This window comes from Elgaria multicarinata, chromosome 2, assembly GCF_023053635.1.
Source record: "Elgaria multicarinata webbii isolate HBS135686 ecotype San Diego chromosome 2, rElgMul1.1.pri, whole genome shotgun sequence".
NCBI lineage: Eukaryota > Metazoa > Chordata > Lepidosauria > Squamata > Anguidae > Elgaria > Elgaria multicarinata.
This window is the reverse complement of record NC_086172.1, coordinates 38,495,899-38,508,544: the sequence shown is the minus strand read 5'-3', so window position 1 is coordinate 38,508,544 and position 12,646 is coordinate 38,495,899. Positions and strand designations below refer to the sequence as shown.

Genomic DNA, 12,646 nt, shown 5'->3' with positions numbered 1-12,646 from the left:
AAAATATACAATTTTCAATAACGTTTTTACTTCCCTGTCTATCTTCTCTCACCCTGATAATATCTGTATGCTAAACACCACATCCCATACCTTCTTCATCCAATCTTTCATTGATGGAAAGTCTTTTTGTTTCCATTTACAACTAATAGCCATAATTGTCTTGCTTTATTTTATTCCACGTTGAAATATGTATGCCTCATATAATAAGCTTTTCTATTTGTGTATGTATTAATTTGTCTAAATTTGGAGCTTCAGTATATAAGGAAATGGACTGCAGAACAATCTATTCTCTTCCATGTTTTTTTCTGTTACTAAATTGATATACGGATCTCCTTTATCATTCTCTTTGCCCCACCTTTCCACAAAACCTTCTCTCCTCCTATCTCTTTTGATTTGTACGAGAAGTAAAAGAGTGAACTTCCCAAGAGCTTTTAAGCTCTGCTAAATAAACATAAAAATACTTAAGTTTTGCCTGTAATTTTGACATTGTTTACTTCATATGTATTTGAAATAATCAGCATCAGGTTCAAGTAACAAACTGAACTAGTGGTGTAAAAACTCCACCATGGAGTTCTAAAGAAACCGCTGAGAAATGTGTTGTCTGGCAGGAAAACTCCACGCAACGGTGGAGTTTTTTGGGGGGAAAACACTCCATGCAGAATATCCATGCTATGCAGAGGAGAGTTCCTGCATAGCCATTATGTTGTGTGGAGGGCTCCATGGAGTTTTCCATTGTGTTGAGTTGACTTTTCCCACTGTACAGAGTTGCCTGGCAAGAGCGGTGAAAGGAGTGAGTTCCGCTCTAGGAGTGCACTGGGATTGTTTTTTTGTTTGCTTGTTTTTTGCAGCAGTGGCTGATGGGATACTATTGGGAGGACTGGGGGAGGAGAGAGGGTGGAGGTCCTGTCAATCAAACAACGTGATAGATTTTACTCAGCTCCATGGTAGCCACAACACATTTCTCAATGGTGGTGTAAAAACTCCACCGTGGAGTTCTAAAGAAACCGCTGAGAAATGCGTTGTCTGAGCCACTGACTAGCATTAAAACACTGAGGATATATGGGGCTTGAAAAAGGACTGGCAATCTTTATCTTCTCAGGTGAGAGCTGGGGAAAGAACTGTGAGAGGAGACCTAGGTGAGAGCTCAGAAGAAGGCTGCCACAAGTGAGAGGTGTGGCTGCCGACCAGAGTTTGTAGGCTAGTTGTGGAGAACCCCATGTGGAATAGAGATTTAGTTATTCTTGTAAGGAGTGCTTCTTAAATTTCTGTTATCCTTTATTCTCTCTCCTGTTTAGTGCTGAGCTGTTGGATTAGGTTAGTTTATTTGTACAGTTTTATTGGAGATATATTTACTACTTTTTGCTATTCTGTTGTAAGCTATACTTACTGCTGTTAATTTGTTATGTTGTAAGCCACTTTGGGCACAGTTTTGTGGGAAAGCGACACTGAAGAGAACTGATTCACTTCGGTCATGATCCAGCCAAGCTAGTTAAGCTCTATTAAAGCCTATGGATTTGAGAGGGGGAAAATATGTGTTTCACTTTGCCACTGCCACCCATCCCCCACTTTATTTTAATCATGGTTAAGCATGATTAACAGTTAACCAGGTCAGCAAGACATATTGTGCAGGAACAGTGTATCCAGTCCCAGTAGTTCAAAATTACATTCTCTGCCCCACATTCCTTCCCTAGGGTGAAGAATCTTGTTCTGCTCCTTGGGGAATCTTGTTCTGTTTCACAGAAGGAAAGAGTCCTACTCACAGGGGCTAAACGGCTTGTTCTTATTCAAAGCAACTATGCATTTCCCCCCAAACAGACTAAGTGTGCTTAGGATGTGGTGCTAATATTGCAGGGACACTCTGCACTGGTGAATTATTAAGGATAAAAAGGTGCCATGTTCTAGATTTTAGTTCAACAAAAGTACACGCACATATAACATTTATTGACTTTTTAAAAGGTATCTTTGTAAGCACTTCATAAATATGCTGAAATGAAAGAGAAGCTGCCTTGCGTAAGAAGGGAGCAGCCATGGGGGAAACACCCTCTCTTTATAAAAGTAACAAGTACAAAATCAAAGAAGCCAGTTGCCATGCCTAGCTTCAGATTACTGAAGACTGAGCATTATCACACTTTTCATAACACGAAAACATCAACCACTGGCACCCTTCCTTAATCTCCCCCAACACAAGGAAAACGTATGAATGTATCACCACCGACATTATCTATTAAACGTTATTCTAGAACCTAGATGCACATTATTTTGACTGCCAGAAGGTTTATATAAACGCATTTCATATTACCAAAACGTTGAGACTCCTAAGACTTTGCGCCATTTAAAACGATTATACTACCAAATCCTCCTGTACCCTTCCAATAAACAAGTTTATTTTCCCAGTATGCTACAAACCCACCCTCAAACATTGCTAAAATCCCTCAAATTTTCTGAACATAAATTTCTTTGAACAAACTTCTGTAGGGCCTCTAGACTACACATTATGTTAAATGTTTCTACACATATACATGCAAATATTCTTTTCTGCATCTTCTTTTTTTCTTTTAACAGTAACAGCAGCTGTGGGGGCCACGATCCAAATTGGAACCACAGCATTAGTGATGGTGCTAACAACACCCCCCTGCCCCACCCCCAGTTGCTCTTTATCCAGAAGGGAAGTTGTTGTTGGCGCCTATCTACTTTGGCCCACCAAGATGGATGTGTCAGAAAGGCACAAACTTGTACATTGCTGGAATTCAACTTCACAAACTCAATATAGCTGGCACAGAACTTTTAAACACTTAAAAGACTGAAAGAGGTTTCCAATAGTCAAAGGGTATGTAGTATTAATGCTTTTCTATGCTTCTCTCATTCTCTGCCAAATTTTCAATTCATTAAAAACATCAGTTTGGGAAGCAAAAAAAAAAAATGTTTATGCAGAATAAATAATTACTACTATGCATGTCTTAAATTGCTTAATTACATTTTTAGAAAACTTTGTCACTCTTCATGGCTTGTTACCGAAGAACATTTAAGTCTCCTTACTGAAGCTCACATTTATTTATTTATTTATTATTTCTATATGGCTTTTCTTTTTTAAAAAACTCCCAAAGCCGTTTACAAGATAAAATACAGTAAAACCAGTCATTAAACAATTTCTAGAGATCAGGGAAATGCCCGAGCAAACAAATGTGGTTTAAGTTGCTGTAGGCAACTTTTCACAAGTAGGAGCCTGCCTGATTTCAATGGGGAGATCATTCCACACAGTGGGTGCCACAACTGAGAAGGCCCTCTTCCACACCAGGGCCAAACGAGCCCCAATTAGGTGGGGTACTGTAAGCATGGCTTCCCCCTCAGAACATATAGCATGGCCTACACGAGAGAAGACAGTCTCTCAGATGAACTTGTCCTGAGCTGTTTAGGGCTTTATAAACCAGCAATAACAGCTTAAACATGGCTTGGTAGCTTTCAGCACAGGAAATGTACATGGTAAGAAGCTCTGCTGAGCAAACTAGCTGCCACACTCTGCACTAGTTGCAGCTTCAGAAGTAGCCTCAAGGGGAGCCTCACATAAAGCACATTAAAATAGTCCTGTCTTGACATTACCAATGCATGGATCACTGTGGCCAGGCTATCCCTATCCAGGAATGGTTGTAGCTATTGTACCAGCTGTAGCTGGTAATAAGTGCACTTTGCCACAGAAGCCACTTATTTGTCATACAATTTGTATTTCCATTACAACTGTAAGTAATAATCAATTCTAATTGCTTCACAGCAGTTTCCTTGCTTTTTGTAATTAGCTTGAATCCATTATTTTGTTACAGGTACAATAAATTAATGCTTTAAATACTTGACAATATGGCAATATTTCACTGAACAACTATAGGTCTTGGCTACAAGTAGGCTATACACAGTGCTTGCACAATCCTTGTATCTGTCATCTCTCCCCTTCTCCCCAAGGAATCAAGTCCGTAGCAGAGCCACGTAGTCACCTCCTTGACAGGGTCATCCTCAGTAGTACACAAAGTATACAGTTTGAAGCCGTGTGGAAAGCAAGACATAAAACAAAATACAGAATATGGATATGGAACCATTTTGCTTAAAATATAATACAACTATGTAGGACTGTGGTGGAAAGAGTGGTCTGAATTATTTGTTTCTCAGGCTTTAATCTAAAGGTGCCTTGCATAAGCACAAAGCACTTCCACTTATACAAGGCGGGATCCAGCCTATGTGGACCAAATTGCATATTGCTCTGGAGGGTTCCAAAGCCCACAAGAGCAGTGAAGGGGGTTGGGGGGTTGGAGGAATGCAGCAGAGGGAAGTCCATACTGTCCAAATCAGGAAGTCCATACTGTCCAAGTGCACAGTGCTCTATGCTCATGCAATGCCAGATACAATCCATGATTCCTAGGAGACAGAAAAAGTTTTCCCTCCAAAGCCAAAAGTAGTTATACTTATTTTTTGTATTAGTACTTTTAAAAACTTAAATATTTGATACGGGGCTTGGGGCAGGGAGAATTAAAGTACCCTTGCAGCACAATACATGTCTACTTAGAAGTAAGCCCTACTGAGTTCAATGGAACTTAAGTGTTATATTAAAACAAATTCAAAGTTTTATTCGAAAATTATTTTTACTGGATTACTGAAGAACTCAATAATGTATACTTCCCTTACATTATGTAGATCTAAAAAAGAAAATGAAGGTACTGAATATTGTTAAACATATCAGGGCTGTTCACACAATATGACAACCTAAAGTGTCAGAATTTATCTTAACAGTTTTAGAAATTTTACATTATTAACTATTTCTGCACAACTAAATGAATTTTACCTTGGAAACACGCAATCAAGTGCAGCTGGTGCAGAAATTCAACACGATGGAAGGTCAAGGGGAAACATAAGAGCACATAAATACTTCATCAACCTTTTCATAATGCCACAAATTTAAATCCAGTATGGTTCCAATTGCTGCACATTTCTCAAATTTAAGAGATAAAATATCTCATGATCCATACTTTTTTCAGTTTCCGGCAAGGCTGAACTAAATATCAACAAATGAAGCACCGTAACACTCCTAAAATATGTTTTCAGCTCTCAGCATTTCAAGGCCTCTTTAAAAAAGAAAAGAAAAAAAGAAGTGCAGATACTTTCTTAAAGTGCTTCTGCCTTTGAATTCAAGAGATTTTCATCTCAAGACAAATAGAGATAAATTATGTAACATTACCCCCCAAAGGCCCTTTGTACTCAAGAATTCTTAATCTAATCCCAAATTAAACACCACTTCCATCAGTAGCTCCATTTTTGGGAGACAGTGACAAGACACAGCAAATTCTGAAGATGCTATCTTTTATTCATGCACATGAATTTAGGCTTATTCTAAAACAGCTTTAACCAGCAATCCATCTATCATGAAAACACCAAGATGGGAACGTACACAAGGGCAGAGGAAAAAACAACTCAGCACCACACAAGCTGTATGGAATGTACTTTGGATACAAGCATTATGCCACTAAATAATATCAAGGAATAAAATACTGCAACAGTTATTTCAGTACAATCTTCTTCCAGAGGAAGCTAACAATGTGTGGTATATCAAGACACCTAAATGTTTGATTCAACATTATAGATCAAACGATGGGAATAATTTGTATTAAGGGAATCAATGTAATGAAAATGACTGAAGTCTAACAAGCATACTAAAGTCATGTGCAATACAATTTTTATATTTTTATTTACTTTGAACAGCAGACCACCACTGACACCTTGCAATATCACAAATGATTTTTCTTTGGATTCTAGCCATATACATTATGCGTTATCCATGAAATTGGATTATAGCCATAAACGTTAAGAGCAAGAGATTTTTTAGAACCTTTTTCACACAAATGCTCAAAAGTACAAAAGGCTCAAGTGCACAGTAGTAGCGCTTTACTGCTGATATGTAAAAAAAAACCCTTTTAATTTTTTTTTAAAAAAAATACTATTACTATAGTTTCAACAGGCAAATGAAAAAGCTCTATAGAGTAGATTCACTAAGAGAAAAAGTGTACTTGTAGATTGCATTGAAGACATGATTGTATAAGATACTACTGAGTACATAATGGCTTGTGGAGGCCATGTGTGTTGGAAATAAGCTATGACTTGGTTCACCTGTAGAGATCCCACTACAAGGTGTACATATCAGCTAAACATGGCACTTATTTGTGCAAAGATGAATTCTCAGTGGCTGCTCCCCAACTTCATAACATTGGCCACAGCTAGACCTAAGGTTTATCCCTGGATCATCCAGGGGTCAAACCTGTTCATCTAGGTGACACACAGGGGATCCAGTGCTCAGGCAGAGGCGAACCCTGGATGATCCCAGGATAAACCTTAGGTCTAGCTGTGGCCATTATGTCTCTAGAGATCTACCATTACTGCATTTATATCCCAGGAGCCCAGAGTAGCATTTTTAACCTATGAAGCTTGTAAAATAAGTGATGCTGAGACACCCCTCCACACTTGCACTTCCCAAATCCTCTAACAACCCTCTGAAGTAGATTTGGGGGTGGAGAGAAGGCAGGGAAAGGGCAAGCAATGAAAACTGCCCCCTCCACGTTCCACTGTCTGATATTTTCCATCAGCAGAAGGCAACTAGTTGGATTCCATCCTTAGTCTTAAAAATGTTTAAAGTCACCAGTCAGCTGTTTTCAACGGATTCTATCTCCACATATTTATGGAAGCTCTAATTGTGGTTTTATCTCATCTGAATTGCTTTGCTTAAGCCTCAGCTTATTATATAACCTTTCCTCAAGAAAGTACTGAGTAAAGTAAATGTGATACTTAGAAGAATTTCTTATTTTACCCAGAAACGACTTTGGATTCCTACCAAAATTAAACAAGCAAAAGGACATAGCTAGCTATTTTAGCCTCTTATATTTTGAAGGGGAGAAATATGGAATACAATTAAGTTGTCTTGCATGCATGGATGTGCATATGTAACAGACTGAAAACTTTCAAGGAATTGGATCCAGCTTTAATCATGCCAGTCAGTATGCTTAGAGTAGACCCACTGAAATCAATGGGTCATAAATTAATCGTGACTAACGTAAGTCCCATTTATTTCAGTGGGTCTACTCTAAGCATGACTAAATCTGGATCCAACTCTAAATCAACGGAATACTCAAAATGTTGTTTTTGTTGCTACTCAAACAGCTGAAATGTCTGCAACACATTAATTATGCTGCCTTAAAGAGCAGAAAAAGTTAGTTATGATGAAATGAGGACATGCCAGCTAAAACTTCAACCATCTCCTTTGTTCCTATATGACTAAGATGGCCAGCAAGTTCTGATGAAAGAATAGAGGACAAAGCTGGAGAAAGACAAAAATAAAAATAATGTATAATTTCTCATGGCCTAAAATCATGTTATAGTTAGGGGGGGTGGGGAGTGAAAATCCCTAAAATTACAAAAGTTCCTTTTGCTTCAGAGGAAAATAAGTATACTGGATATAAACATGATCTTCAGAAATATTTCTACTTAACAACAAGTGCCTGGCCATAGTACTACATAACATGTAAATCTCTCCAAATCCAGTAATTCGTTCTGAGACCCAACTTGTCCATAGATATTTTCTATGGACAGACTGAATGCACATGCAGATCAAATCCCTGAAATTAATAGCTATCCTACTCATTAACTCCTATACCAGCTTGGCTCAGGCAATCACCTCCTGAAATAATATCAAATGTTATTTCTCAACCAATAATTGCAAAATGAATCCTGAACTTAAGAACTGCCCAGTTATATCAGAATAAAAGTTTTCTTCTAATCCAGCATTCTGTTTCCAACACTAGCCAGCCAGATATCTGAGAGATATAACATGTATTTATGTGGAGAGGGACCAAATTAGAAATAGAGAATGATGAGCAAGAAAGAAAGGCTGCCCCTCTAAACTGATAAGAGGACAACGTACCCAGTCTAAACAGCTATGTTTCTGATAAGTATAAATTCATCATTTTCAGATGCATAATTCAAATCTTCTACCACCCTGAAGGAACTTCTGTACTTTTTAAGGTTCCTTTCTTGAGGGTATCCTCCTATTAACGCATGAAATAGAAGATCTGTGCATAAGTCCTTTGTAAACAGGAGGAGAATATGGTATCATTAATTACAAATGCTAGTTAATTCTGAAGTTGGCCACTTCAAAATATTCAGACAGACAGCTGACATTTTAAAATGTTTTTCCTATCTGCTTATTTATTTCAAACTACTTCTAGGTTACAGTTCATATTAAATTACATACACACTATGGTTGGGTTTGTTGCGATGTGCAAACCCAGTTGTGCTAACAAACCATAGTCTGTTAACATGAACAACCCAGAAAGATAACCAATGGTTTGTTGTTGGGCTGTGAAAACTAGATTATTTAAACCATAGGTTGCCATTACATTTAAGCCCAGAACTGTGTGTTGTTTTGCCAGGCTACAGAGCAGGCAGGCAAGAGCAAAAGAAACAGCAGCTCTGCACACCTGTACTGTCTTCTTTATTGATACATTGTAAGCTGCTCCGAGAGCCATTTGGCTGAGGTGCGGGATAAAAATACTCTAAATAAATAAAATAAAGCATAACAAAGGCAAGTGGGTTAAAGGGAAGGAGCAGGCGAAGTAGAAGGGAAACAACCAACCCAGGGATTAAGAAAACAACCATGGTTTGGTTCAGCCATTTGTCAGGCAAATCTTGGGTTCTGTTCACAAAAGTAGTTTTGTGGTCACAGAAGGGGCCCCTCTGAGCACAAGGACCCCTTCCATTAGTGTAACTCTACTTCCTTTCTCAGAGCAAAAAGTTAGGATTCAAAAACTATATAATGATATGAAGTTGAGATGTAAGGCCCCTTTCTGTCATCTTCATTTGAACTTTGGTCTTTTTTTTTACAATGAAAAACTTGCCTATTGAAGTTTATAAAAGGGATAAAAATGTCACTCAGAGCATAACTTTCACTTACTTTCAAAATCCTTTCCATGTCCTTAGGCACACAGCCAATTAAGAACAAACAGCAAATTGGCTAATTTAATCAGAACAGACCTTCCCCTCCCCTCTATATTGCTCAACACAGACACACACACACACACACACACGGAATAAAAGCTGTTTTACGAGACCTATATGGCAAAGTTGAATCAAGAATATGTAATGTGTGGCAAATACTGTATATTTGGCTATTGCATGTGTTAAACAGCTCTATTCACTCGATCAGTAGCAGCATAAACTGCTGACATGTATGTGTGAATGAGTCATCAAAACTGTAGGTAAAACCTGCACAATCTACTTTCTCCTCTCCGCTGCAAGAAGCAGCTATGCACTGCCCAGGGGAGGAAAGTTAGGAGCTATCAGAACTGATAGCTGCTCCAGTCAACCAGAGGCTTCTGGCCATCTACAGGCTCATTTATCGCCTCTTAGTGAAGCAACCTGTTTACATAAATGTTATGTATATCCATGTCTGAACTGTGCTAACTGGGGTATTTTAAAGATAGCTTTGTTCAACTAGATTGCTGTGACTTTGTTTTAATGTTTGTAAACTACCTTGGGGGTCCTGTTAGGGGGGAAAGAGGTGTACAGATATTCTAATAAAACTATTAATAAATAAATAAATAAAATTAGTCAATAGAATGTTCAGATCCCACAGAATTACAAAACAATAAAGTCCTCCAAGTCATCATATGCCCATCTCTCTACAGATAATCCTTTATTAATCAAATAATGAATGATGCTACCTTTTTTCTACTTTATTTTAATCAGTGTAATTATTTATTAGCTTCATATGTAATCATGTTCATGCCTTATGGTTTGTTGATGTTTTCTTGCAAACTGAACTTTGGCCTCTCACAAAATGACTTCTAGTCTATAACATATTAAAAAGGATGGCAATTCACCTTTTTCCAAATGTCTCAACTTGTCAGATAAACATATTCTGACTTTATATCCCAATACACTTTTCAGAACCATTTTTTTCCTAAAACCCTGATGCTATCATTTGATACCAGCTTGTGTAATCAGCAAAATTCTAAATTGGCAGAGGAGCTACAACTCAGTGGTAGAGGACATCCTTTGCAGGCAGAGAAGGCAAATTGTGGCCCTCCAGATGTTTGGCCTACAACTCCCATGATCCCTCACCATTGGCTATGCTATTAAGAGCTGATGGAAGGTGTAGGAACATCTGGAGGGGCACATGTTGCCCACCTGAAGTAGACGGCCCTAGGTTCAGTTCTTAACAGCTCCAATTAAAAAGACAGGAAGGACTTCTCCCTCAGATCTTGGAGACCCACTGCAACTAAGAAAAGACAGCAGTGAGTTGGATGGATTAACTCAATATAAGGTAGCTTCATATGTAACCCTATCAGTATACCCAAGCTCTTTAGATTCAGGTATCACCTGTTCCACAATTTATACCAAACAATATTTCATCTACTAAACTATCATACCTTCATCTCTTTTTATCTTAATTATTGTAATTTCTCTCTCTCTGGATTTATGAGCAAGTACTCCAAACTTCAATTTTTCCGAATCGTAGCTGCTCATCTTCTCACCTAAAAACAGAAGACAATACCCCACATTCACCACTGGAGCTTTAAGACCATTAAAAAACAACTCAATGCTATCTTCATTAGATTCCCAAACCTATTCAGACTAGTTTTCAAATGCTTATGCTATTTAGCCTAAATGAGTGATCTTCACACTTTTGCACATTCACTTGTCATTGCCACAGAACCCCTTCACACTGTAATGAGTTCTTGAACTCTCACTATAAACCACACCCCGGACAGGCCTGTTGGGCCTCATAGCGTGAACTCTGAACACAAACTACTACGTTACCAACACTCCTTGCAGTTGTACACTGCAGGAGAAAATTGACAGCTGTGGGTAAGATGTTTTGGCCTGTTTGCCATTCCTGACTTTCTCCCTGAAGAATTCCTGATAAACTTCCAAGGCCCATAAATCAGAGAAGTTCTATACAGGCGTTTGCCCGCACTCACATAGGACTAAAGTGGGAACCCTACATCCCCACGGCTGTTGAAACTGTTATGCATTAAGGTCTGAAGAGAACTTTGTCAGCGTGTTCAGCTAAATGTGCTGACGAAACTCCTGTGATTGGGAACCCTTATCAGGCAGGGTTCCCAATCAGGAGAGTTTTGTAAGTGAGTTCAGCCAAATAGTCTTACAAAGCTCTCTTCACATCTTTACACTCAAGGTACAATAGTCTCAACGGGCATGTGGTAACATCGTTGGAGGGGCTTATGGGGGCAATCAAGGTAGGATGTTGGAGAAATCTGTAACAGAATAAAATGAGTTTGGATGTCTATTAAACCGACCTGCAGATTCCACAGCGGACCACCTTTGCCAAGTCACATGATTTCCGTGGACATGTGGACTAATTTGTTGCCTTTCTGGAATTCTATGCAAATTTAGTTGCAGAAAAATATTCAAAATAAAAAACACCAGCCAAAAATGCAAATTTTCCCCACAGGCTAAAGCATAACAATGTGCATTTTAGGGGGATTTGCACATTCGGGCAGGGGGGCACTTGTGCATTGCAAGTGCAAATCTGTCCAAATTCAGGCAACTGGAAAAAAAGCCGATTCTGTCAATGAATCTGCAAAACGCATATGGAATGGATTTTACAAAATCTGTACATCCCTAACTTACAGCTTCCTCCTTTTAGCCCTATGCATGTACAGGTAAATACATGCATAGTATGAATTACTAATCAACATAAAGCCTATAGAAGCAAATCTATTTACCATGCCTAGGCTTTTCCATACCCATGGAGCCACCGTGTCATGCATCACCTGCAAGCTAGTAATCCCTGGGACACACAATAAGCTGAATATGGGCTATGGGCCTTACACTACATATAACTGTAACAGTACCACTATAACTTCATTAAGACCTTTACAGTATAATCCTACAAATACTTACCTTGCACCTCATTGAACAGTGAGTAAACATGCATAGGGTTAAGCTGTTAATGATATATTATATTCACAAATACAACTAGAGATATGGTAAAAAAAAAACATGTCTACAAAAAAATCATGCAAGGCTATTAAATTCCATGGTTGGCATAAACAAATGCTTCAAGCCGAGTTTGTGTCATCATTTGAAAACATATCACATCATACAAATACAGCTCTTGCTGTGTCACACTTGAGTCAGATACTTTGTATATGTTCACTCCTATGCAAAAGAATGCTTCAAAAATCTGAATGATCCTACTTACTGTGTCTATTGCAGTTCCCAGAAACATTAGGATTCCTTGACAAAGTAGATTTAAGATTTCACCCAGCTTTTCAACTCCTGCGGATTTAAATTAAAAATTTACAACAATGTTTTTCTCCTGATAGACTAGTATACATTTTTGTTTAGAAACTTCTCGTACACCTCAACAATGCTGGCTATGGATCATGGGAGTTGGCAAAGAGCACCAGGTGGTGGAGACTTCCCCACGTTCATGGTGAAATCACAAGAGAACACATTGTTTCCATTCACTTGTGTATCACTGGATTGTAAACTAGGGACAGAATAAGTAAGATATTTTAAGACATTGCTTCCAGATTCTCAAGAAGATTGGAACTGGAGGGAAACCAATAAGAATGCTATCTACATGCTAAAAACT

General features: G+C 38.4%; 1 protein-coding gene across 4 annotated transcripts in view; it reads right to left on the bottom strand.

The window, feature by feature from the left end:
- The window catches only part of SESTD1 (SEC14 and spectrin domain containing 1), a 67,076-nt gene extending 54,743 nt beyond the window's left edge, over window positions 1–12,333 (bottom strand). For 3 of the 4 annotated variants that reach the window (XM_063116307.1, XM_063116309.1, XM_063116310.1), the window contains exons 1-2: window positions 12,251–12,333; window positions 10,455–10,559 (exon numbers count right to left, since the gene is read on the bottom strand). The gene's annotated coding sequence lies outside the window, so the exon portion shown is untranslated. The remainder of the gene's footprint in view (window positions 1–10,454; window positions 10,560–12,250) is intronic. The other variant, XM_063116308.1, reaches the window with a different exon arrangement.
- Window positions 12,334–12,646: the final 313 nt, after the last annotated feature.